Raw genomic sequence first — 22988 nt, 5'->3', positions numbered from 1 at the left:
GTGATATCGTTATTTGTAACGATACTAAACTTCAAAAAGTACTAACAATAATTTATGTGCAGATGATTTTAGAATAAGTAGTTATAGCACCTGATAACTATCAGTACAGAAATCTTTTATTCCTATAATAAATATGTAAATATATAAATAATAAAGAACAAATTGACCAATCAACCAAGAGGAATATTTTTATATTAATGGGAATATACTATACATACTATATAACATATATAGTACTAATTTTGTTTCAGGTAATAATATCATTTTTCCTAGAAAACACACATGCCCAAGATTATAAACAAAGAAACAAACAAAAATGATTATCAATAACATAATAACCAAATATGCTTGTTCCTAAAAATTTTACTTAAAACCACAAGGCCAATGGCTATGAGAAATTGCTAAGACATTTTTCTGAGTATTCATTAGTTCTCATATGTTCACAGTATCTGAATTAGAAGTTATTTTTAAAAAGTATTTTAGCCTTTTTACATTTGCTTAACTCATATAATTGTCATAAGGAAAAATTCAAATTTTGCATAAAAGACATGATTCCACCAGGGGGCATGAACATAACATTAGTGATTCAAATTATCTTATTAGGAGCCATTTCTATAACTAATATATTTCTGTAGACTATATTAATTTTCCATAGTGTTATGAACAACAACATATTTGCATATGCTTTTAGATCTCGTATAGCTAAATCAGAAATTTATAAATCTTATCTTTGGAGATAATTATGCTTACTTGTAATTCTCAAAGAAATACTCTTTCATATGTTTTCTCCCTCACTTCCTCCCTTCCTCCCTTCCTCCCTCCCTCCCTCCTTCCCTGCTTCCCTCCTTCCTTCCCTCCTTCCCTCCTTCCCTCCTTCCTTCCTTCCTTCTTTCCCTTTCTTTCCTTTTTCATTCAGCCTGCCTGGATTTCAATATGTTTCCTTTTTTCAGCTGTAAAACTATGTCATATTGGCAAATTTCTTCACTTGAAAATCAAGAATGGCATATATCAATTTGTTAGTTTTAGAAAAAGCACACTAAAAGTAGTAAAAGAAAAATGTCTTAAACAAAGACCTCAGGATTCCTTGGTGGCTAGTCTCTAAGTGAATTAAAAAACATCTGGCACTTAAATGTTTAATATTTAGCTAGAAATGAAAATGCCATTTTGCAGGTTACAATTGGAAAACAATTCCCCAGATATTCTCTATATCTTTATATGAAAGTCATCATACATGATTTAAAAATGTGATACAAAGTTGCAGCTCTAGAAAACTACTGGTGAATTATATTGCACTAACTGAAAATTGGATGATGATGCTAGTAATGCCTGTTTTGCATTGATGGTTCTGTTAGTTTCATACCTATAGAGCCAAATTCCTCTTGACTTTAAAGCACTTTATAATTGCTCCCAAAGATTAGGTATCTTGTTGATTAAAAATCTGTCTAATCCTAAGGTTATATCATATCTTTTAGGGTTTTAATAAGAAAAATTTGTTTGAATATTCATTAAATTGAAATATTTAAAAATAAGCATATTCTAAGTTTTTCCCTCAGTGAATTATCAGCTGGGTTTTGAATATCGTAAAAAATGTAAAATATAAAATCATAAAAAGTCTCAATGTTTCTCAATGTTATCATATTTAATATCAAATAATAATAGAAGGAAAAATAACTCACTATAAGAAAGATATCTTCTATGTATATAGTAAATATAATTATATGTATAGTCAAATAGAAGTATGATATTCATTTAATGAAAATGCAGACTTATTATTTATGTATATAGGTATATACATGTAGACACGCACACTTTTTAAAAAAATTTGCATAATTGTTTCCCCCCAAAAAAGCCTTGATTACAGAATAAAGATGTAGAAAAAATTACCTTCTAACTTTGCTAAAGATTCATTTTCAATGAATCTTATTACATGTAAGATATAATTTATTATATGCACATGAATATATGTATACACACAATATAGTAAAATATTGTCACCATTTTTACACTCAATTTAATGGAATTGGGGCTTGTTGAAGGTATAACTGTTAGGCTATCAAATTCTTCTTCAGTTTCATCTGGGCAACATGTTATCTACTAATAACATTGGGTGGTGGGAGCCATTTTAATTATAAATAATTTGCTTCAAATCTCTACTCATAGAAATTCATTTCAGGAACCCAAATCATCAGGGCTGTCATTTCTCCACAGAAACATAATAATAAAGCATAATGTGTTTTAAAGGAACTTATGGGGGGTAAAAAAAGATTAAAGAAAACTATGATTTAAAGAAATATTTGAGAAAGAGGAATACTTTTCATCACTGGACCCTTAAACCCACAGTCATCTTGCTTGTTCAACCATTACCTTTCAAATTTGTTCCCTTAAAAGGGAAAGAGTAAAAAGAATTCTGACTTTCTTTTTTTAATACTACGCCTACAACCCAACCAGGAGCTCAAAGCTGTTTGCTTTTCTCCTATGTCATTTATTTAAATCCCTAAGGTTTATTTTTCTGTGTTGCAAGTACATATGCCACAACTCCTTTGCATTCCATCATTGTCAAGCTGATCCATTTTTTTTTTTTTGTAGTCAAAACAGACAGCCAAAAACCCCTTATAAATATTTGTTGACTCTAATGACTACTTTTTAAGTCAATCAGCTTCAAAAAATACAGGTTTTTTTTTTTTTTTCAGAGATTGGTAGAAACTCTTTGCATTAGTAATATGAAACTTTAAACATAAACAGCATTTTTTTCATTTGGTTTTTCAATTCTCTATAACAGCCATGCTGTGTACAAGCCACTGTATGATATGCAAAATGGTTTTAGTTCTAAGGAACAGACTTGAAGACATATGTCCTGAAGGATATGGATATTAACACAAGACTAAAAGAGTTCATGCTAGTGACTGTAGATTAACTCTTTATTGTGCATTTCAGACTGTGATGTCCTATTGCTGATTAAAATCCTATGAATACAGTTGAGAGCAATGTCAAGGCTGGAACAGAGACAGAAAGTGTTTGAAATATAGACAACTGTCTTCAGAGAGAGCTGAAAGATTGATATTGAATATTCACTTTACAGACAGCCTTCAAAATAGAGGAAATATATTTTCAAGTTGACATAACTATATTTCTGAATTTATGGATGAGCACATTTTTTAAAAAGTGAACCTGATAATATGGATAGGTCCAAAGGGGTCGATGCAGCTTTTAGATCAAGTTATTGACTTAGAAACTTAATGGAGTATAAGACCTTTCATATGACTAGCCTGTGCAAAAGTCTGCTTGTGTGAACAGCAGTTCAACATTTAAAGACTTCAGCATAGTTTTTTATTCAACCATGACTCTGGTTGGTATAAGCAAATTCAATGCCTAGAGGTATATAGTCACATAAAACTAGTTTGCTTATGGTTGTTAAATCAGAACTTCCACATTTATTGTATATTTTACTGAGTCCACAGGGCTTTTTAGTTGTGAGTGGCCAGGGTAGGATTGTATGACAGAACATTCACATGGGGGGATTGAACATCTAATTGGGTACAAAATATATAAGTATTCGAAATGACTTTAGGGCATTCACCAAGAAAAAAGTCTAAATAGTACATTTCATATAAAACTTAAGAAATTTGTTTAGAAAAAGAAGAAAAGTGAAGTAACCAGAAATTTTAAATAGCCTGATTACTTAAATTTTACATGGGAAGATTCATAAAATAAACTGTTACATTTTATTTTACTATCAGATTAACTGACTAAGCACCAAGTTGAACTGTCAAGAAAATCTCCAAAAAACAACTACATAAATGTGAATGAATTAATGACACAGAACTCATCCATGTTAAAGTTCTAAAATTGATTTCATCTGAACTAAAACCTCAAAGCTAAAATGTGTGAGGGTTGATATTTTAATATTGAAAATTGAAGAACATGCAATGGACCCTAAAACTTAATTTTTCTTTTTCCCTAGTGACCAGTCTCTGCTCTTATTATAGTGTTAGATTGATTTCCTCACTGGCACCTGCATGCAATACTTTCAGTCTTGCATGTGCCATTTAATTCATACATCAATAGTGTATAAAAATCAATAAGCATATGGCAAAGTCAGCCTTGGCATTAGTTACGTTTCCTCAATCACTTGTCATCTCATCCCTATATCTCTGTAACTCATATTTCTGTACTAAGTCCTTATTCAGTTGACATTTGAACAATATGGGTTTGAACTGTGCAGGTCCACTCTTATACATGTATTTTTTTTTTTTCAATAAAAGTTACACAAAGTGTATCTGCTCTCTGGCCTTCTACCTCCTCCATCTCTTTTGCCTTGGCCACCCCTGAGACAGCAAGACCAACCCTTCCTCTTCTTGCTCCTCCTCCTCAGCCTATTCAATGTGAAAATGACAAGGATGTAGACCTTTATGATGATCCACTTCCACTTAATGAAGGGTAAATATATTTTCTATTCTCTATGATTTTCTTAATATCATTTTATTTTCTCGAGCTGACTTTATTGAAGGAATATGATATATAATGCATATGACATAAAAAAATAAGTTGACTGTTTATGTCATTAGTTAGGCTTCCAGCTAACAGTAGTCTATTTAAATTTGGAGGAGTCAAATACTACATGGATATTCAACTATGTGGGCATCGCTGCCTTGACCCCTACATTATTCAAGGGCATGCTGTACACTGGGTGGCTTTCATGATTGCATACACTTTCATTGAACCCTAGCTCTAAATTTCTAAAGGGCAGACTAACTTTAAATTATATTATGTGTTATTGTTTGCTATTATTTCATGATGTATGTAACAGTAATTTATAGTGTGTCTTATAGCTATAAAACAGTATACTTGGTATTAAATGTATTCATTATTTTTCAAGTTAGATTGTCATTTCCTCTCTTGCTTCAAGAGTCATGTCTTTCTTATTTTTTGCTCTTCTTAGCACATCCTAAACAGGTAACATAATACTGCCACTTGCAATTGACCCAAAAATGCATTAGCTGTGCTAAATCTGGAAAACATAATACTACCTCATAGGGAAACAATACACTGTGTTTTTTACAATCGTTTTTGCTATTTGATGCATTCACTGTTTGTGATTTTCAGACCAACCAGATGATCTATCTTATTAAATCTATTTCATAGAGAATGAAGAGCTTCCTGGAGTCCCCATCTAGTCTCAGGTACCCTCCAATAGGAAGCGCCTGCTCATTCCTGTTGTTTGACCTTTCTATGTCTATTCTTTCAGTCTGTCTCATACGATCTCTTGAAAAAGGAAAGATACTTAAGGGCTTAGGTGTCAAATGTCTTTCATGAAAGTGGAGACTAAAATAGGAATCTCTGAATTCTTTCTTTCCTTTTCAGATCCTGCTTGACTATCCATTTTCTGCAGAAGGAGACAATTTTTGCTCTTGTGACAGTGTCATTTTCTGAACACCAGTATAAAAGGAAGGAGGACAAGAAATCAGAGCAAACACTGTAACTGGTCTCTAGGAAATGTTAATTAGAGAATATGACTGAAATATTTATAATAACACTATCTACATTAGGCACAACTGGAAATTACTCAAATGTCCATCAACAATACAATAGATAAATCATGGAGATTCACCCAATGCAACATTAAACAGCACAACACATGCACTAAACACGAATTGAACAAATAATACCGAACCAAAGAAACTAGCCACAGAGCATTATATATTATATGATACACTTACATAAAAAGCAAAAGCAATAGCGGTTGCCCCTGGTGTTTTATTGACCAAAAGGGAGCATGGCAGACATTCTGTAATGCTGGTTATGTTCTGTTTTTTCAACAACACTATAGTTACATGGATGTGTTCACATTATTTATGGAAATTTATTGAGATGTATACTTAAGATATGTGTACTTTTCTGCATGCATATTACTCTGCAATAAAAAATGATTTTAAAAATAGAGGAAATAAATATGTCAACATAGAAAATACAACAGATAATTTCTCCCATTGCAAATGGGTGATTTTCTGTCAAGACAAGTTGAAATCTACTGCATGTTTATCTTTACAGATCAAATAATAAGTAATAAGTCAAACCAACTATTCTATTTTGGAAGTATATTACTTTAATTTCAAATATTGTTTTATTTTTCTTCTAGTGTTTATAGCATTTTATATTTGTCACGTGCCCTGATGAAAAAAAAATAGAGCTCCGATTATTTTTATACTAGTTTCTAGCTACCATTGTTTAAAAGATAAAGCCTATTTCCTTTAATTTACAGTACAAAGCAATTGATATCTGTTTATAAATTACTTATTTCACACCAAAGATAAAGCGTAGCATAGGTTTCCTGATTTGGTGGGGAAAGCATTAGCATGTGCTGATTTGCTGTTATGTGCTATTTCTAACCTTGATAATTTTGCAGAGATGTTGAGTAATGGACAAAATGTGCACCATGTGCCATACGTACCTGGTCCTGGTAAACGTCTGGATGTCGTATGATGAATAGAATTTTTTAAGTGAAAATTTTATTGAGATAATTGTAGATTTGAATTCAGTTGTAAAAAATAACATAGAGAATTCCTGTATACTTCGCCCAGTTTTCATAAAGGTAACATTGTATAAAATTATAGAATAACATTATAGGATATAGACATTAATACAATTTACTAGTCCTATTCATGTTTTACTTAGTCATGTATTACTTAGTCATGTGTATGTGTGTAGGGGTGAAAGTCATGTGTATGTGTGTAGGGGTGAAAGGGGTAAAGTTCTAAGCAATTTTACCACCTGTATAGGTTCTTATGTTCACCACCAGTCAAGATATTAAATAGTTCCAACATCACAAGTGTGCCTTTTTTTATTTCTTTATAACTACACTCAACTCCTTCCCCTGGGTCTTCCCCCCCACCATGCACAAATCTCTAGCCCCTGGCAACCACAAATCTGTCTTCCATTTCTAAAATTTTGTAACATCATAAATATTGTGTAATTAGATCTTATAGTATGAAATCTTTTGACTTCTTTTTTTGACTTCTTTGCACCCAGTATAACTCCTTGGTAATTCATCCAAGTTGTTACATGTATCAATAGTTTGTTCCTTTTTATTGTTGGGTAGTATTCCACCATACAAATACAGCATACACTGTTTGACTATTCATCTGTTGAAAGACATGGCTGATTTCAGTGTTTGAATCAGCCCAGATTCATATACAAATAAAGCTGCTAAGAATATCCATGTATATAGATCTGTCTCAAGGAGAAAAAAATGTAGGTGGTATAGATAAAAAAAGATTAGGTCCTAATGCAATAAAATTCTTAAGGCAATACTGGAGAAAGACTCACTGCAGTGGTTCTCAGCAATGGTAGGATATTTGACTCATGTGGGGTACTTTTAAAAACCTTCATGTGTGGGCTGCACCACAGATCAATTAAATCAGAATCTCTTTAGATGGAACACAGATATCCATATTTTTCCCAAGCTAAATCAAGGTGGGGATCACTGGGCTAATGAAATGTAATCTAATCACAAAGTTGCTGTTGTAACGCAAGGTGAAATGAAAAGAGTCCCAGAAAAGAAAACAAATTGGACATATTGAAGGGGAAATGCCAGTGTTCAATGATAGATAAGATATAGGAAAGAAGACAGAGAATGGATCAAGAGATTCCCAAGGTCCAAGAGTAAATTGTGGATTTGTGAAAAAATGGAATATTTATGGGTAGGTCTTTGGGGAGGTCGTTGGGAGTGGTGATTTATTTGATTTGATGGTAATGCACTGAGGTGCATTTCTTAGAGGCAGCTATAAATTTCAATACTAAAATTACTCATTCATTTCCCTAATAGAATTTACATTTTCATTTTGACATTAGAAATGAAATTTTATCCATCTTAGAAGACACCAATCTTTTGTTAGATGCTTAAGTTTGCAGCATATCGAAGTGCTAATATTGCATGCGTTCTGTGATAAAAAGTTTCAGACCTAGATACTTGCTGCCATAAACTGAAATGAAAACGCATCTTCATAACATATTAAATTAGTTATAGCTCTGCTGTGGGTCTGGCAATCAGGCATCCGAAACTTGGCAACAGCAACGGAGAGCCAACTGGCTTTCATAATGTATTTTTAAATGAAAGTAATAAAAACAAACTCCATTTCATTAAGTGCTTAAAGAGATCTTCTTGAAAGTGTATTCCGTTCGAGAAGCCCAGTTCCCAGGTGTGTGCTGTCACTCCACGGTACGTGAGTTTATTTTCCACGGTGGCTGAGTTTGGTGCTATTGAGTTGTTTTCCTTGTCACCTTAGGCAAGCTTGATGGTTAATGGCATTGCTAATAGGATATACAGTCAGTTATGGGGTTCTAAACTAGCTTGGATTAGCTACGACTAAAATCAATTATCACAGTCCACTGGTGCACAGAAATCAGGGGTACTCTTATTTCTGCTCCTAGTGAACAGCTGTCCTCAGTCCCCAAGAGAAGAAAAATATTACTAGCAAAATTGATGCTAATTAGCACCCATGTTGGCAGTCAGAATAGAGACGCGGAAAAGAAAATTTGCAAAACGAGGCTGGTTAGGGGCAGTAGAAATTTTGTCACTAAAATTAGCCAAGTATAATAAATGACTTTCCATTGATTTTTTTCTGAAAACCCATATTCTTCACTTAATCAGCACATTAAAGGATACATTTTTGATTGATGTGATATAGGTTATGCATGCCATTATTTAACCAATTATTTTTACTTCTCATTATTCAATATTAGTAAACTTATGCAACCACCAAATGTTACTGGCTTGCTGCATATATTTGCTATGATAAATACTCCTTTTAGTGGATTAGCACTGGCACGCTTCAGTCAGTTAACAAAGATTATAGTCTTTTGGTTAGCACAGTAGATAATATGATAGATCAATAGAATGATAGATCAGTAGAATGATAATTCTATTGATAGTGCCTTAAAATTTGAGTTTTAGATATTTATTTATTTAGCTTAATACCCTGAGCTTAACACATTTCAATAGGAACAATACATACAGCTTTGTAATTAGTTACAATTTAATGTGAATGAATTACCTGAGTACAAGTTGTGAGGGGAAAGTTTGGGAGGATGTAAGAATCATAAAAAGGCTTTAAAATAGGAAAATATTGTGGAAAGAAATTTCCTTGCTTACCATGTAAGTTAAGTATCAGTTGACTTTAATTAGTACTTTTTTATGTCTTACGGTGTCATTTTCCAATAGAAAACATTACTTGTGGTAAAATATATATATATATATCTTGTTTATTGCAACCAAATCATTACTAATTTTGGCAGCTTCATTGAAAACTTACTTTCTTTGGGAAAAGTCATACAATTAACCTTCTGTGATTCATAACTGACATACTAGAAAAGATTTATGTCTAAATTCAATCAAATATTCATACTATAATTTTTCTTTGAAGATGGAATTGCCAATGGAGTAATACTGGATTAGGCAGCTGGTGTGATGGTAAGTATTTATAAGAATCATTGATTGTGGTGATGTCCTTTATTGAAATGTGTATGCTGTTTTATTAAACAGTGGCATAAATGGAAAGATACTGGCTGGGATTAAGACATGGTTTAAACTGGCTGATTAAACTTTTCTGGTAACTCCACTACATACATTCAAACACAATTAACTTTTACACAAAAGAGAATATTTTTACTCCTACCCTGACCAGCAGAACCCTAAGCAAACTCTCATTTCTGCAGGAATAAGCTCTGGCCTTTTGTAGCATTGCTCACATCTATGCAGTAGGGCAAAGAAAAAAAAAAAAAAAACAACCTGCTTCCTGATAATATTACACTCCCAGTAGAAAAAGCTAGTATTTATGCAATTATAGAATACTTCAGAATTTATGTTTCCATAAAAGCCTTTTGAAGCAATCAAATCAGAGATCATTATTTTGAAATCAAAGTTAAACAAATTTGGACATCTAGCAAAGTTTGGATCTGGAAATAAAAGACTGGCTTTTCTGATTGTTTAAGAGTGACTAAGGTCAAAGTCTTGCTTCTATTTTAATTTCATCAGAGCCCACGGATAGAATGTTACAGTATTCTTCGCATCAGATGTACATTTAACACAGGGAAATTTGTTTTGACTCTTGGTGAAAATAAATGAATGAATATATATAGAAAGAGAGAGAGAGCTATAATGATTCATATAACATATGTCATTCTTCCCGTTGTTCCATTTAATGAGTTATGCCAAAATATATGTAACAGCAAGACATGAATCTGCCTTTCTCATAGTGAGTCTCAGTTCCCAGATTCCAATACTATTTATTTCTATGAAAAATATATAAATAAGTGAATAAGTAAACCAATCCATTATTCATTTGTTTGTGAATAAATTTTTAAGGCTACGTAATTTATTTCCATCTCTTTCTATCTTCCCTTATTTTATATCTGTTTCTTCCTCAAGTATCCTTTTTTCCCCACTTTTGATGTTTTCCTCCATGATTAGGGATCCTGAGCACTGTGATATTCCTGACTGTCTCCCTCTTATTTTATTTATTTGTTGCACAAGACAGGCATAGAACAATTAACATTAGTTAGTAAATTGGGGAAGAGAGGCCAGGGCACTCACAGCACAGTTTCCTATCTCTTTGGCTTGGGAATCAAGAGTTCCCTTCTATTCCACAGGAGGAAGACTCTTTCTACTCTCATCCATGGTGAAGTTAGTGGCTAAGTCAGTAAGTTTGCCTATTAGTGATGGGATATCAAATTGGGGAGAGCTAGGGATGGTCTGCCCAGGGAAGGTATGAATCCTATACCATTGACATTATTCAGAACTGCTATGAATGGTTATCATAAAAATAAAACCAATGTTTAGTCAGTATTATTTTTTTAAGTCCATAAAGACATTCTATCCTCTTCTTAGCTCCACCTGGGATGGGGTGTTCTGTCTCCCTGTGCTTCAATTTGCAGCCCCATCTGGCTGGTGATTGAAATACATTTTCAGCTTACCTTTGTCAGAACCACAATGATAACAATTTGGATTGCACTTTAAATGCCACACTCCTTTTTTATTTCTCATTTTGTTCGGAATCAGCCAAGAAGGAAGATGCTATTCCTTAGGCTCCTTCAAAGACTTTGATTCTTTAAACCTTGCTTTCCTTTATGTGTGAGTGCCACACATACTCAGCAAAACCATTGTTTAGATATAGACATGTCCTTGCCTCCCCAAGTAGTCATCCATAGAAACCATTTGTTTAGTCTAAGGGAGCAACAGTTCCAGTGTACGTGGGACTGAGTTTTCTTTTGGGATAACAATTCATCTCATAGTGATATCATGTTACTAATAAATAGCTATTACTCTTCTTCTATATACAAGGGACACAAATCTAATGCCAAAAGGATATTTCAATAAATAAGAGGAAATGTTAACTTAGTAAAGAAAGTAACAGGATGATAATGCTTCAACATAACAGAACCCTGAGTGTTTTCTTGTCTGAGCTAAATCTTGGCTACCATTTTGTAGGCTCCATATAGACGTTCACGAATTCACGGAGGAAAAATTAATCTTCACAGCTTTCTAAAATAAGAAATATTTTAAAAAATAAAATGTTCCATCCATTGTTTGGGCTTTTTTATATTTTTTAAGGTGAACTACTAGAATTAATGATACTGTGAAAATATACTCAGTGTATAGGTTCACAAATTAGAAGATTGGTATGTGTCTGAAAATAATTTGTTACATCCTTTTTCAATACAAATACCTTTATTTGGATATAGGGCAGCCACAAGAGACTATTTTATTTATTAAATAATTTCTGAAATTAATAGATGAAAATAATTCCTTCAATTGAAACTAATTGATCTATGCTATCCAAATGTCCTATAAGTACAAACTGTTTTTATTATGATATACATTAATAATAATATTATCTAACCTTTTTGAACAAATGCTGTGTGCTGAGCACTTTGATGGTAGCTTATATTAGAGCTTGTCGATTCAAAAGATACACATACCTTCACTCTTTTCATTTTGTTCTTACCTCTTTTAGTGAATTCTATGTTGCCTTATAGTTATGTGCTTATGTGTCTTTTTCTCATTCTACTACAAATGCCTCATGCGCTGGTTCAATTTGTAAATCACTGCTACATCCATGTAGCTCGACACACAATAAACAATGAACCAGTATATTATATACTTTAACCAACCTCTTGACTTCTAACACTTAATTGGAAATGAGATGGGGAGAGAGTTGGATGATCTATGGCATTTTCTAAAAAGATCTAGGAATCTACTTGAGGAAATGTCTAGTTACCAGAGCAATGTAGAGAGACAGCTAGATATAAATTAATGTTCCTATAATTATTGCAGTTACTTCCTTTTCCACATTTTTACTCTCCCTCAACCCACAAGGAAGATTTAGTGTGAAATCTGGTTGTTTGAGAGCTACTACAACTTGACAGCTAAATACATTATGTGGACCAAAGTATCACCTTATATTAGGTGAATCAATAAAGTTCAAATAAAGCCATTGACAATGCTGATCCATCTACCAATTATATGGCATTGCATTGCACTTCCCTGACAGGCTTATGCTTTTATATCCCATTAAAGCATTGGAAATAACTCTAAAAGTACATCCAAATAAACTACAAAATGGAGCACCCCAGATATATTGAGTGATTTTTTACAGAGTATCTGTTTAATAGTCCATTTTCCACTTTTGACTATGAGAATTGGGTGACCCCACAAACCTGTAAACATGTTTTTGTAGGTTTTTAATGTGATATATTTCCTGTGGCATCTCTTGTCTTATATTAGTTCTTAATTTACCAGCCCTAAAAATGTAGAAAGAAGCCTTTTACACTTTGCATACAAAAGAATGTAGAATAAAAATGCAACTATCAACTCTGTGCTTTGGTGTTCTTTGGGAAACTAGAATGAGAAGGTGACTTTACTTGGCTAAGAGAATATCTGGACCCATTCTAAAAAGAGATAAAAGTGAGTAATATTTTTTAAAAGACTTCACATGTATAAAAAATACATTTTATGTTTATATATAGTATTTTGTTTGTGAATGTCTAGATTTTTTTTTTTTATGATTCTAATGTGTTACAAATTTCTCTGAGTTACACTAAAAGAGTAAGACAAATACTTTGGTTATATCTTGCCAAAAAGTTATGTGTCTTTGGGGAAGCATCCAACCTGTCCTTGGAAGTCCTTAATCCAATCCCTGGTGGGTTGTCAGGTGTCTCGAAGCAATAGGTAGCACCACCCTGTAGCTTGAATATGCCGTGACAGATACTAAGCCCTAAGCCTGTTGAGTTCTCTGTTCGTTTTATTATTTTTAGATGCACTGCCTATCTCTTCAAGTAATAAAAATCACACTCCTACAGGTGCCAGTTTTTGAGAATTTGGAACCTGACAAACTAAACCTGTCATAACAATTCCTTTAATAAAGAAAATACCTCACACTCTTCCCCCCCTAAATATGCTAAATATTATAGTCCTGGGGCCACAGCTGGCTGCTGCGGAGGCATGTCTGTCGTGGTTGGCTTACGGGTATGGAGGAAGTGCTTGCTCTGCTATCTCACTCCAAGTATGAAAAGAACAAAACAATCTTCTGATTTTCATCAAAGAGTCCTTTTATATTGCTCCTCCTGAGAAGGCTGCTAGCTACTGTGCTTTCATGCTTACCCTTTCTACTGAACCTCGCTCAAAAGCCTTTAAAATGCATTGATGATTTCATGTGTTGCTCAGTCACCGCACTTTCTGTAGCAGGCACCCCAGCTTGAGCCTAAGTTATATTCACCCCAAGATTTATATGAGGGAACAAGGTGCCTCATGGGAAAGAACTTGCACTAAGGATATTATGACACAGAGTTTTGTTTCAAGGATGATGGGTCGACACCAAAGATAAAGGGTCGTAGCTCTTCTTTAGTGAATCCCTCAACACAGCTGCCACAGACACAAACCTTAGTTCCCAGGCAAGTAGGAGAAATGAAAAGATGAGTTTCAAATAAAAGCTGCCTTTGTTCTTTCTAGTATTAGCTACTTGAGAAATTGAGCACATACAATTCAGGCATGTAATGGCCAGCAGCCTCTACAACATTGGGAAGGAAAGCCATTGATTTCTGCAATTACACAAGACGAACGATAATGCCTTCCATATTGAGCACTGGTAGCTCCACTGTGATGAATTAGTGGAAATAACCCTCTGGAAGAAACCTTAGGGATTGATGCTTCACCAACCACCACAGACAGCAGGGGTGTGTCCCTCAATGGGGTCCAGTAAGGGGAATGCTGTCGCCTTTAGTGAGCTCCGGCAAGGTTTTGTTAGTGGTACCATTGGTAGACATCGGAACATAGGTCATTTGTCATTGAGAATAACAAACAACAGCAATATCACAGAAGGAGGGAGTTTTGAGGGACAGGCTAAAAGAAGATTCCATAGGGTAGCCACAAGGAGAAGTGGCCCAGGAAATACACATCCAACACAACGCTGGAGGTTTAAAAAATTATCTGGAAGGAAATTGAAGATGTTTTTTGTAGTAGTAGGGAAAACAAATAGTGAGTAGTTCAATCATTGTGATGCTATTCTCACTCTTCTGCTGGGAAGGCCAGAGTATTCATATATTCATCTAATTTTTTTACTTTTAACTTTTATGGACACATAATATCATACTTGTACATATTTATGGGGTGCATGTGATATTTTGATACAAGCATTCAATGTGTAATGATCAAATCAGGACAATTGGGATATTCATTACCTCAAACATTTATCATTTCTTTGTGTTAGGAACATTGCAAATCTACTCCTTTAGCTATTTTGAAATTTATTTATATTTTATATCTTTTTATTTCATCATATTATGGGGGTACAAATATTGTTAAGGTTACATATATTGCCCTTGCCATCCCTCTCCCCTGGCTCCTGCCATGTCAAATGGTGGTAGTATTTTGAAATTTATAATAAATTATCGTTAATTATAGTCTCCACTATAGTCACCCTACTTGGCTACTGGATACTAGATCTTATTCCTTTTTTCTAACTGCATTTTTGTACCCATCAACCAACTCCTCTGTATCCCTCTTCACTATAACAATATGATTTAAAAAGGGACAAAAGCTCTGAATAGACATTTATCAAAAGAAGTCATACAAATGGCCAATAGGTATTTGAAAAAATGTGCAACATCACTAATCATCACAGAAATGAAAATCAAAACCACAATAAGATATGATCTCACCCCAGTTAAAATGGCTTTTATCAAAAAGGCAGGCAATAGTGCAGGCTGGTGAAGATTTGGAGAAAGGGGAACCCTCCTACACTTTTGGTGGGAATGTTAACTAGTGCAACCTCTATGGAGAATGGTATGAAGGTTCCTTAAAAGACTAAAAATAAAACAACCATATGACCTAGAAATCCCACTGCTGGGTATATATCCAAAAGAAAGGAAGTTAGTATATTGAAGAGATATCTACAATCACACGTTTATTGCAGCACTATTCGCAATACCCGAGATATGGAATGAACCTAAGTGTCCATCAACAGATGAATGGGTAAAGATAATGTGGTACATATGCACAATTAAATAGTATTCAGCCATAAAAAATGAAATCCTGTCATTTGCAACAATGTGGATGAAACTGAAGAACATTATGTTACTTGAAATAAGCCAAGCACAGAAGGCAAATCTCACGTGTTCTCACTCATATGTGGGAGCTAAAAGATTTGATATCATAATATTATTTAAGGCAAAAGCTAAGCTAGTTGTTGAGTTATTGAATCTTTAGGAGTATGAATTGTGTTGAGAATACAGGATTGGGATGGGGTTCACATAGGAAAAAAAAATCAAATTCTCTTGGAGATTCCTTACACTCATTCATTAGATAAAAATAGATGTATTGAGTGTTTTCTATGGGCTAGGCATGGGCATAGCAAGGAACAAAAGGACACTTCTCTTCTTTGAAAGTTCACACTCTGGTGGAGGTGAAAGACAGCAGACAGATAAACAACATACAAACTAAAAGTCTTATGTTGATAAATATTATGAATAATGATAAGGATACTGAACCAAAAAATGACAGGTAATGCTATTTTAGATCTGTTGTCAGGGAAGGTATCTATGAGAAGGTGATTATTGTACGAATTAGTGTGTGAGATTTAATAGTCCTCGCTCTTTGCAAAGAAAACAGAAGAACTAAATGACACTGCAAAAATGGTGTGCAAGCTAAACCAAAGTGGAACAAGTGCTAGGGAGGTATTACTAGCATAGACTGTGTCTATAGTAAAAGTGGTAGATAACAAAGCTTTGGGAAAGAAATGAGAATTTGGCCTATAACTTTAAAGGGGTTTATTGTGGGAGAAATGGAAAGCCATTGTGGGTGTGTATTGAAGGAAATCAGACAACAAGAATTTTTTAGAAAGTAATATCATGCAGTAGAATGGAGACTAGATTAGAAGGGGAGGATGTACTCATATAAACATTATATGTTAACGTTATATTGAGATTGAAATTAATTTGGTGAGAAGTTATATACTTAGTCTTAACCCCACAGAAATTGGTGTTTATTATAAAGCCCTCATTTTCTAATAACGCTATGATATTACTACACTTCTTTTCAGTTATTTTATTTTCCAAGAGCGTTCTTAGCTGCATAAATTAAATGCATCAATTAATTCTTTTCAAAAATTAGGAGAGTGCTTTGGAAATTAGATATATGGTGTCAATGGGGAATAAAGGCAAATGTACAGACAGAGTCCATAGGGAAGGAAAATAGTCAGATAATGGAGTGAGGACAAGGTTGGCAATCTTAACAAAAATGAAACAACAGATGGAGTATAATTTTTGTGAGTTCCCACACAGATGGTTCACCAGATGGATTCTGCCGGGTTCATACAGCTTAAGTGTATTTTTCGGCTGCTTATCATGATAGGCAAGGCCACTTCTGTTCTGGCAAAATCTTTGCTTGGTTCGGGTTATTGAAATATAACCCTGGCATAAATTGATAGTTGGAAACATAATATTAAGTTTTTATTAATTACTATTTCTAGTTAGACATGCAGATAATGTTATTTTGAAGACACTAGACTTCAGAAAGAACACATAGGTCATGATTTAGAAAATTTTACTCAAGGACTTAGTGTAGATGATTTGGGGACTTTAATTCAAATTTCAACTATTCATTCACTACCATCTTTTGAAACTTAATTATTAAAGACAACTGCCACTTAAATAACACAACAAAATTTAGGATCTAATAAAGTTATAATTAAAATGATTTAAATAAGTTAAGAAAACATTTCTCTGTAAATTTAATATAACCTGTATTTATCATTCTGTATAATAGGTTTCATTTTGTTTGAGATTATATTAGTAAATATACAGTAATTATTAGCCTAATAAGTGATAAATGTCATTATCTTAAGCAAACATCTATCATGGGTGCATGTATATTGATGTACTAATTTTGAAATAAACATTTGGTATCCTTTAGAATCATTTTCATTCATTAATGGGAATTCTTAGAATGAACATCCTTGGATAAAAGGGAAAATCAACAATAAAGCATTGAAATAAGTTCTCAATTGCCCTTCATTAAGGTATAGGTTTCCAAATTTATGGCACAAATAAGGACTCTATATATTTTTTTCTTTTTATTTCATCATATTATGGGGGTACAAATACTGCTAAGGTTACATATATTGCCCTTTCCACCCCTTACCCCCCTGCCGAGTCAGAGCTTCAAGTGTGTCCATCCTCCAGGTGGTACACATCACACTATTTTATTTGGGGGCTGCTTTTCCTGCTGTTATGATATCTTAATTTGTGTGATTTTAAATTCTAACTGGAAGTATTTTTCTTATTGAAGCTATCATAAGGTATTTATTTGTAACATCAAAGGACCTGATCTATCTGGAAACACTACAGAGGGCTGGAAACCAATAACTTCAGTATATTTCAGATATAATTCTCTTTAAAGACAAGTATATCAATGGCAGGTTGTTTTAAATAAAACCTATGGAGAATTGTATTATTTTCTAAATACGTTATATACACTATTTAATTTGAATCTTTCGAAAGTCATTCGAGGTCAGCATGACAATGAAATCATCTCCATTTTACAAATTAGGAAACTGAGGCTTGGTAAAATGGAATGATTACCTAAAACTTGCACACTTAGTAGATGGAAAAGCTCAGACTCTGACTTACTGGTATCAACAGAGATTTACTGAGTACCTACTATGTGTCAAGGAGATACAGTATTGTGCTGCCCTGCCGAACTTTGACACAAACTATATAATGACAACAATCTTAAATAGTGTGTCTACATATAAATGAACCAAACCATTCTGAAGATTTTATTTATTAATCTAACAATTAGTCTTGTAGCTTTTAATATATAATAGTTTTTTTAAGTTGGGATTTAAGGCTTCATAGGAAAGAGATAAGGCACTTACTATCAAGGTGTATATATATATATATATATATATATACACATACATATGTGTATATATATACATATACATACACACAAACATATATATACACACACATACAAGGTATATATGTCATAGCATGATATAATGACAATTAGGGGCTAGGTGCTTTGGAAACAGAAAAAAAAAAACAAAAACAAAAAAACAGTGCCTACGTCTGCCTAAGGGCGTTGAAGAGAACATGAAGACCAAACAGACATTTCTGGTGATTTTTTAAGAAGTGGAAACACTCTAGTCATAAGAGAGAAAGGGTCCTTTCAGGGTAAAAGGAGCTCATGTAAAGTCAATGCACATAAGAGTACACAAAGATTTCAATACTGCTTAAGTATAAACTCTAAGCCATGGAGTGGCAAAAGATGAGAATGAGCACCAGTGTAGCAGACAAATCGTGACTCCATATCAGAATCTGGGAGGAGATTAAGTTTTCTACTCTGTAAGCAATGCAAAGCTATTGGAATTTTGAAGAGTGGTCAAGCTGGTAAAGTTTGGTTATGAAAAATGATTATTTAGGACTAATTCAGAGGATATATTTGAACTTTCTGCAAAAAATATAAGTTGAAGAAATAATAGGAACTAGGCTAAAAACAGTGGGCTTGAAATATTGAGGCATTGGGATTGCAAAAACAATTATTGATTGCATTTGGAAGGACAAAAATTAAGTTTTAAGGGAAGATGAAGGACTGTAAAATGATTTCTAACTTGAACCATTGAAAGGATAATTATGTCATTCATTTTAAGTAGAGAGAAAAGACCAAATTTGCTTACTGGTGATGGGCTGAGGGAAAGAGGTGGACAAATGGAGCAAGGGTGGGTGTTTCATGGCATTTAATGTTACATTTGAATTCTCTGAGCAATCTAGGCAGCAATATTTAGTAAGTGGTTAGTTACAGTGGTATGGTGCTTTAGGTACAGATCTAGTGGAAAATATCATACATTCAGGCCTTGGTCTTGAATAACATTCCTCAGGAAGGAGTGCACGAAGTTAAAAACAAAGACAATAAAACTAAGATGCAGGAAAAGGATAGAAGTCTCTAAAATAGTTATGTTGGCAACTACTTTATGATCCTTGCTAAAATTAGTTTTCTTCTCTGTAATAAGAAACTAAGACTGTGAATGCCATATTTGTTTATCATTTTATAGTTTATCAATTGTATGCTTAGAGCTATAATAATATTTGAAACATAGTATGAAGTAAACATCATTTTGTTGCATAAATGAATAAATAATGTTCGAGCACCATTCAGGAAAGCCCATGGAAGGAGTAAAAAGGAGAAAGATGAAAGAGATTGGCAAATATGGGTGAGATAAAATATATTCTCAGCCACAATAGCAAAAGTACAAGAAGAATCTGAACACTTGAATCAACACATCCTGGGTTATATATATCTATATTTCTTCTCTAAAAACTAAAATTTCATGCTTTTGTAAGGACAGAGTAGAAAGAAAATATTATAGGGATATGAACCCGGCTAAGAACATGTCCTTTAACTTCATTCATTATTTAAGTAACCTTAATTTTCTCCATGGATATTTAGATACATAATATCAAATTTAACCCACAACTCAACCCAGATTTTGTGGATTGTTCAACATCAAGGCTGTGTAACAAATCCATTTGTCATAAAAATTAATTAATTAAGCAAATAAAAATATCTTAAAGCCAGCAGTTGTATAATTTTTGCCTCTATCTACATGTAGGTGCTGTTTGCCTTTTATTATGTTATAAATGAGCAATCACTATATAATCAATTTGTTTGACTTTAAAGTATTTATGTTTCTGAGTAACACCATATTGGTCATCTTAAATAGTTTCTGCTTTACATTGACATAACCTAAATCATGCATCCATCTGACATTTTGACAAATTATTTGGTAGTTTAAGTTCTAACTCTCAAATAAGTGTACAAACATTTTTATTAACTTAAAAAGGTAACATTAAGGGCATTATTACAAGGTTTTCTATTTTACTTCTTGGCAATACCATGCCTTAGTGTAAAACTTACATGTATATAAACATATACTTACATATTCTTTGTAAGCTACTGATTGACTGGATTACTTTATATCCTTGTATTTGTTTACATAGAAAGTTCTTATTCTAGACTGTAATCTCTTTCTAGAAAAAAAATTCTATATTTTGTTCTACACATTACTATGTCTCTTTATCTAATGCTATCCATATACTGACTGTTGCCAAGGAGATTTTTCATAAATGTAATTCTGATTTCTTTGAATTTCCTGCTTGAAACTTGATTGTTTCTATAAATGATGAAAGGATAAACCTACACTCCTCAGTGTATCCTACCAGTTTCTCCATAACGTGGCCCTGCCTAAGCTCTGGATTTATCTCTTGTTTCCTCCCAGGCTGTTTCTTGCCTCAGTGCTTTTGATCATGTTGATCTCACAGCTTGCAATGTGGGATCAACATTCTGTTACCTCCTCCTGTCTGTTTTTAAAATTCCTCTCGTATCTTTTCCCAAGGCAAGTGTATCCTGTCTCCCCTCACCCATATGGAAATGGCAACGGTAGTGTCTGCATTTTTGCCCTCACCATATTGTATTCAAATCTCTACCACTGTGGTCCACAAACCCTGGACGGCAGGCCGGTACTGATCCGTGGCTTGTTAGGGGACAGGACACAGAGCTCCGCCACTGCCTCCACCTTCCATGAAAAAATTGGCTTCCATGAAACCAGAGCCTGGTGCCAAAAAAATGTTGGGGATCGCTGTTCTACCAGACCACACTCGTATCCCTTTGAGACATCATAGCCATCCTAATGTCACACATTACTCTCGTGTTTATGGTGATACCGGTGTAAGCAAACCAACTGTGGTGTCGTTGTATAAAAGTATAGCACATGCAATTATGTATGGTACATAATACATTATAATGATAATAAATGATTGTGTTGCTGATTTGTATATTTACTGTACTATAATTTTAATCATTATTTTGGCTTACTCCTTCTACTTATAAAAATTAAAAGTTAGGTATAAAACAGCCTTAGGCAGATCCATCAGAAGGTATTCCAGTGAGAGGCATTGTTATCATAGGAGGTGACAGCTCCATGGGTGTTATTGTCCCAGAAGAACTTCCAGTGGGATGAGATGTAGAGGTGGAAGACAGTGATATTGATGATTCTGACCCTGGTTAGGCGCAGGCTAGTAAAATAAAGACTATTTATAATAGAAAGGTTTATAAAATTAAGATATAAATAAAACAAATTTTTTAATACAGCTGTATAATGTGTTTGTATTTTAAGCTAAGTGTTATGACTACAGAGTCAAAAATTAGAGAATTTATTAAGTAAAAAAGTTACAGTAAGCTAAGGTTAATTTATTATTAAATAAAGCAATTTTTTTTTTATAAATTCAGTGTAGCGTTTATAAAATCAATAGTAGTGTATGTTAATTTCTTAAACCTTCACACTCACTCACTGACTCATCTAGAGCAACTTCCAGTATTGCAAGCTCCATTCATGGTAAGTGCCCCATATAAGTGTATCCTTTTATTATTTTTAGATAGGATTTTTACTTTACATTACCTTGTTCAGAAATATTTAGATATACAAATACTGTGTTATTACAATCGCCTACAGCATGTAGTATAGTATCATGCTGTACAGGTTTGTAGCCTGGGAACCATAGGCTCTACCATAGCCTAGGTACATATTAATACCAGGCTGCACCATCTAGGTCTATTTAAGCACACTCTATGATGTTACACAGCCACAAAATCACCTAAGGATGTATTTCTTGGAACATATTCTTGTCGCTGACACATTATATTATTCAAATTCTTGTATTTTTGAATTTTTACCTTATATGTATATTACTGTTGCACTTAAAAACAATAAGTAATTTAGTAAATAAAGTTTTTCATTTTCAAGAAGTATTTTAAATGTGACTTTATAAAAATTTGTCTGCTAGAATATAAAGTTCATGGGTTCAGGACTTAACATGTATCTTCTCCTTTCTGAATCCCAGGCATCTGACATGATGCTGGGCATGCGTTGATCTTCATAAAGTGCTTGGTGAGAAAATGAAGAAAGAGTCATTTTGTTAATTATTTTACATGAAGTTGAGTGATGTAACTGCTTGGATAGGCTGTCAATATATTTCTTTAAACTTTTATTCCACTGGTCTGTCATGAAACATTGTCTTGCCTTCTGGAAGGAATGAGATCTTTATAGGATAGTTACATTTTAAACATGGAGTCAACTTGAAAGGTTGAGTAGAGATTGGATAGTTGAAAAGTTAAAATGGTTTGGAGCAAAGTTAATGGAGTATAATTGGAAAGTGAGCAAGACCTTCATTCCCATGGGCATAAATCAGGTGACATGAGAAGGAGCAAAGGTCAACGTCTCTTTTATACTGTTTTTTTCTAGAGAAAAGCCAGTTTGTATTCATCTTATTTCATCAGTTGTTTTTTTTTTTTAATTTCTATTTTAACTTCTATGAAAACACATTTCAGTGTTTTCCATTGCATCAGTCAGCCATGGAGCAGTTATGTGAAAATCTATCCT

The sequence above is a fragment of the Microcebus murinus genome, chromosome 26 (genome assembly GCF_040939455.1).
Source record: "Microcebus murinus isolate Inina chromosome 26, M.murinus_Inina_mat1.0, whole genome shotgun sequence".
Taxonomy (NCBI): domain Eukaryota; kingdom Metazoa; phylum Chordata; class Mammalia; order Primates; family Cheirogaleidae; genus Microcebus; species Microcebus murinus.
This window is presented reverse-complemented; position numbering follows the sequence as displayed.